Below are 5,474 nucleotides of genomic sequence, written 5' to 3' on the forward strand. Positions count from 1 at the left end.
TTTGCCAAGTCTGAAGGAGTCTCTTCCTAGTTAGCAGGCCCATTGCCACTAGAGGGTATTTCAGGTGCCTGGGTTCATTCCATCTTTGGCTTCACCATCCCTTAAGGCATCCAGCTACCAAAAATAAAAAGAGAAAATAAAGCCCTTACCTGAAAATAATATATCACTCCCACACAGGTTCCATTACTAAGGACTAGTCTGATGGCCACGCCTAGAGGCAAAGAGAAGAGTGAGGGCCAGGAGGTTAGTAAGTTAGTGGGAGTTCGTGGCTGGATGTCCATTTTTCAACAATGATTCCACATAAGTCAAAGAAAAGAGGTGCTGAGAAATGGCGGGTGAGCAGAACCAAGAAATAACAGAGTCAAGCAGCCTGAGATCATCATGCAATACATTCTCCTTCTATGCTGTGGAATCCATGGGACCCAAGTAAACTAGATATTCCAATTCAGACTCAATCTCATTTTCTTTGCATCAGGGAAGGCTCTCTGTTCAATATGTTACAAAATATGATACATACCTCGGATAAGACTTTTTTTTTTTAGGAATAAATCTACAAATCAGAAGATTGCCTTTGTCAAGCCATAGATTCTGATGTTTATTCAGGAAATGTGGTTATCAGCTGGGTTCCGGGCCCAGCTTAGCCAATAAATAGCTGTGGTTTTAGATAACCCAATTTACCTCTATGGCACTCAGACTCTTCATGGGAAAAAAATAAATAAAGACCCAAGGGACTGGACCAGATGATTGCTAATATTCAACTAAGATCCAGTGGAAAAACTCAGCAATTTGACTGGCAATATAAACCTAATTTAACCCGAGTACATTTTTAACTTAATAAATTATATTCTGACATCAACAGTAAACCAAGTTATTGTAATAAACACATTCATTGATTGAATTTTAAGTAAGTAATGGCTTGTTCAATCCAAGTATTGCCTACAGTGGAGGGCTATCCTTTCCATATATCAGACTTCATTTAACCAAATGCCTAATTTACTGCTGCAGAATGAGTTAAGAGTTTAAATAGGCCTTTACCTTTTTAGAACCGTGACATTGCATTTAATCGAATCACATGAAACTTCATATGCAGCTTCTTAACCTAGTTATCTGAAAGGAAAGTGCACTGAGGTTAATTAATCAAAATGTTGTGTGGTAAAAGTAAATACTAGTCTTCACCCAGTGGGTGTTTTTCTGGCCAGTTAGAATGCCATTCAGTAAACAACTGAATGCCCAGTTCAGTGAAGTGAATCGTAATGAGGTTACCCAGATGGTAACTTCCCCGAGGGGCTGTCCTTAAGCAGTACCTGAGTCAGGAAGAGGGAAATGAGTCCCCTCCACCCAGTCTCCTAGCAGAACCACTTAGTAGAGTTTCTGCTTGGAGGACTATCCCAGGCATCTCTCCAGAACTTCATCAGCAAATCATCATGTCTCCCTGCAAGTAACTCGTAAGAGAATTACCCAACACTGAAATCTCAGCTTGACCACTGAATAGCTAATTATCTGGATCTTGCTTAATTTCATTTCCAAAGCTCAATAAAGAAGTCTGATGTGGTTCCAGAAAATAAGATGGCAGCACAAATAAGGGAGAACTCCATTCTACCTATGCAGAGAGGAGTGGAGGAAGTTCAGAAAATGCTTCATAGACCAGGTGACAATAGAACAGGTTCTTCAAAGACAGGAAAGTCTAGGAGGTTGGCAAGGAGGGATAATCTTTCTAAAATGCATGGACTAGAGATATAAACCAGGACCAGGTCATTAAGGACTGAGCATAGAAGGCTAAAGAGTTTGACCTTCATCCTGTGGGGGACAGAGGATTCTAAGCATCAGAGTAACATAATAAAACTTCACATTTTGCTATTTAGTATTAATCCCTGTGTCTAGAGGGCATTCCTGGGAAGAGTGCCCTCATTATTATCCTTAACATTTACAACCTGTGACTTGTTTTTTAAAGGGCTTTATGTGAACTATGATGTAATTTTTATAAGTATTTTAAAAAGGGTAACAAAAATCATGTACTAATTCTGATCAGAAAAATAAGCCAGGAAGTTGATGGTATTCATCAGATTTTAACTAAATGAAATAGTTCCTAATGATAACAATTATATAATAAGGATAAAACACTAACTTAATGTGTATTCAGTTTAAATTGTTATGTATTTTTAAATTGCCAAGAAAAACAGTTTTGTACATTTGAAAAATTTTTTTTCCAACAGCTTTCATCTTCAATGTCTTAATATAACCCTTACCAAAAAAAAAAAAAAAGAAGGAGTTGGCAAAAACAGCCTTCTAGCACAAACACTTTTTTTAATGAATAGTAGCCTAAAACTTAATATTTTTATAAAGTATTTTAATATTGTTTTGTGGATAAATGAAATAAAAATTCTTGTTGAATGCACCTACATATCTTTTCGATTGCTGTTCATATTTCTCATTAATTTTTTAAAAATTGATATGTTCTGGGCTGGGGATGTGGCTCAAGCGGTAGCGTGCTCGCCTGGCATGCGTGCGGCCCGGGTTCGATCCTCAGCACCACATACCAACAAAGATGTTGTGTCCGCCGAGAACTAAAAAATAAATATTAAAAGTTTCTCTCTCTGTCTCTCTCTCTCTCCCCTCTCACTCTCTCTAAAAAAAAAAAAAAAAAAAAAAAAAAATTGATATGTTCTGAATTTATTCTTCCATTGGGGAAAAAATGTTCAATTACTTGTAATTCCTGAACAGAGTTAAATCAATTCTTTGTTAAGTTTAGAATACTACTGAACCTATTCTATGTGGTTAGTTTTCCATGTCAGGTGAGTGACATTTTTACAAATATTTTCTTGTTTTAAAATTGTACCAGCCTGGGGAACAACTGTAAATCCCACCAACCCTAGGGGGCTGAGGCAGGAGGATTGCATGTTCAAGACCAGCCTCAGCAACTTAGAGCAAAATCCCTTCTCAAAATAAAAAATAAAAAGGGCTGGGGAATGTAACTCAGTGGTAAAGCAACTCTGGATTCCAGTTAGTGTATTACATAGAAAAATGTTAAGTAATTTGAGTGAAGCTATTCACAATCTATGTGAAGGATACAGAATGACCAATTTTTGACCAGTAAAGGTCTTAATTTTCTAAAAATGTAAAATCTGTATATTCATGTGTGTTTTGCAATTATTTTATTACAGGTTTAACAAAAATAAAATTATATAATTGTAAATGGCCAATCAAATGCATTTATGTTTTTTCAGTATTGTAATTGTGTTAATTACCATTACTATCATGTCATCTAAAATTGTTATTGGCCTTTTTCCTGATTTTCAAAAAATAACATTAAATCAGCACACATGCTTTCTTCAGTAAACATTCATTATTTTTGTAATATGTAATAGTTCCTCAGCTTAAGGATGTTTTCTAGTTTGCTGTTTGCCTTTTAATTTTACATGTACTTTCTGACATTTAAGTTGTACATTTGTATGTTGTCAAAGCTATTTATTATGCTAGAAAACACTTAATCCACCCCAAATTAAATGTTCATGTCATTAAAAAAAAAAAAAAAAAAAAAAAAAAAAAAAAAAACCTCGCGCGGCCCCAGCGGCGCCCAAGCCCGCAATGGGGACCTGGGCATGCTGGTGGAGGCGGGCGCGGAAGGCGAGGAGGATGGCTTCGGGGAAGCAGAGTATGCGGCCATCAACTCCATGTTGGACCAGATCAACTCCTGTCTAGACCACCTGGAGGAGAAGAATGACCACCTCCATGCCCGCCTTCAGGAGCTGCTGGAGTCCAACCGGCAAAGGCGCCTTGAGTTCCAGCAGTAGCTCCGGGAGACCCCTGGTGATGCCAGCCTCTAGGCTGCACGCGCCCCGCCAGGCCCCAGCCCTGCCTCTCTGGGCTAGACCAGCCGAGCACTCATCACCTGGCTTAGACACCTTTTCACGGTCTGGCCTTTGGGTCTCCTGGTGGGTCTATCACTGGGCCAGCTCCCACTGCCCAGCATCCTTCCTGGGGCCAAGTGGGGACCTGCAACCCCGCCACTTGCCTGCCTGCCCAGCTCCTGAGTCCTCCACTCCTCCCAGGACCGAGGGTCCACATTAAACGGGTCCCCCATAAAAAAAAATCCTGGGGGATGTATGGTCTCACAGCACTGCAGTGGAGTTTTAAAAGGCTTCTTCAACCACATCAGCAAGGTGATAAAATTCAGTCCTGTTGGGTGGTCCAAGAAAGACAAACCATACCATGGTCATTTTGGGGTGCTATCTTCTTTTCAGAGAGATTCTAATGATCCTTTATTATCCTGAGGCTTTTTCATTATACATCCAAAATGAATAGCAACCAGCTTCAAAGAAGGAATAAACAACAGAAGAAATACTAAAAGCATATTTTTGGGAGAGATGGATTTAGATCTGTTTTTCAGTTGACATTTCTATATGAGTGTGGGAGAAATGACTTTGTGTTACATTTTACATTTAGGAGAATCAAAAGGGTAAATGGAAATATGAAAGGCAGGGTCCATTAATAGAAAGGTTAAAGTATTTAGAGACCCCCCCCATCCTGATTTAGAGTTGAGGCTCATCTACTGTTTACATTCATGATCTTAGATAAGTGATTTAACTTCTTAGGGTCTCAGTTTCTTCATTTCTAACTTGGAAATAATAACATTGATCTTAGAGTTGTTAAGAGATGAGCAGGATAAGCAGTAACACATTATCTCATGAGAGGCAAAAACTTTTATTTCTTTGAAAGGAGATGCACACACCACAACCTGTACAAAGCGGGGTTGAAGCAAAGAGGAGAATCACTACTTTAACTCTGCTCCATTTTGTTTGCATTTAAATTTTTTTCTCTTGAAGGACTTTTCTATTATTTATTATAAAAGAGCAGATTGCAGAGAAAGGGTTTGATGTATTTTTAAAGGTTGAGAGAACTTGCAAAAAAATCCTTTATATACTGCAGTGCTTCTCAGACTGTGGTCCCTGGAGGTTTGCCAGGCGTAGAAGGGGTGAGCAAACATTCCAGGAGAAAGAACAGCATGTGTTAAGACAAGACCTTGAGCTGGGTAGAGGCTTGGTGATTTAGAGTAGCTGAAAGGCCAATGTGGATGAGGAGGCAAGACAAGATTAAAATTTATCTCTATAGTGATAGATTATTGCCATGGTGGGTAAGCAAGAGTGACTTTTTCATTTTTTAAGATCCCTCTGAAAAAGGGAGAGGGAATAGATTGGAGGGAGACAGAGATCTTTCAAGGAGACTGGAGGTTTTAGCTGTGGTCTAGGAGAGATTGAATGGGGATGTGGACTATGGCAGTGGAGGAGATAAGAGAGGCTGGTGGAATTGAAGAACTGCGCGCTTGGTGAGATGGCAGGAGGTGTCAAGGATGTGTTCCTAGAAGTCATTTCCTTCATTAAGGACAACCTGTGAAGGAGCAAATTCTTAGGGAAGATCACAAGTTTGGTTGGGTATAACACACCTGTGGGAGAGACAGAGTGGGCAGTTTGTTATGT

At 39.2% G+C, this 5,474-nt stretch overlaps 1 pseudogene; it reads left to right on the plus strand.

Moving 5' to 3' along the window:
- The first annotated feature begins 3,599 nt into the window (after positions 1–3,599).
- LOC144257128 (bublin coiled-coil protein pseudogene) lies at positions 3,600–3,791 on the plus strand (annotated as a pseudogene).
- The last annotated feature ends 1,683 nt before the right edge of the window (positions 3,792–5,474 follow it).

The sequence above is a fragment of the Urocitellus parryii genome, chromosome 10 (genome assembly GCF_045843805.1).
Source record: "Urocitellus parryii isolate mUroPar1 chromosome 10, mUroPar1.hap1, whole genome shotgun sequence".
Classification (NCBI taxonomy): Eukaryota; Metazoa; Chordata; class Mammalia; order Rodentia; family Sciuridae; genus Urocitellus; species Urocitellus parryii.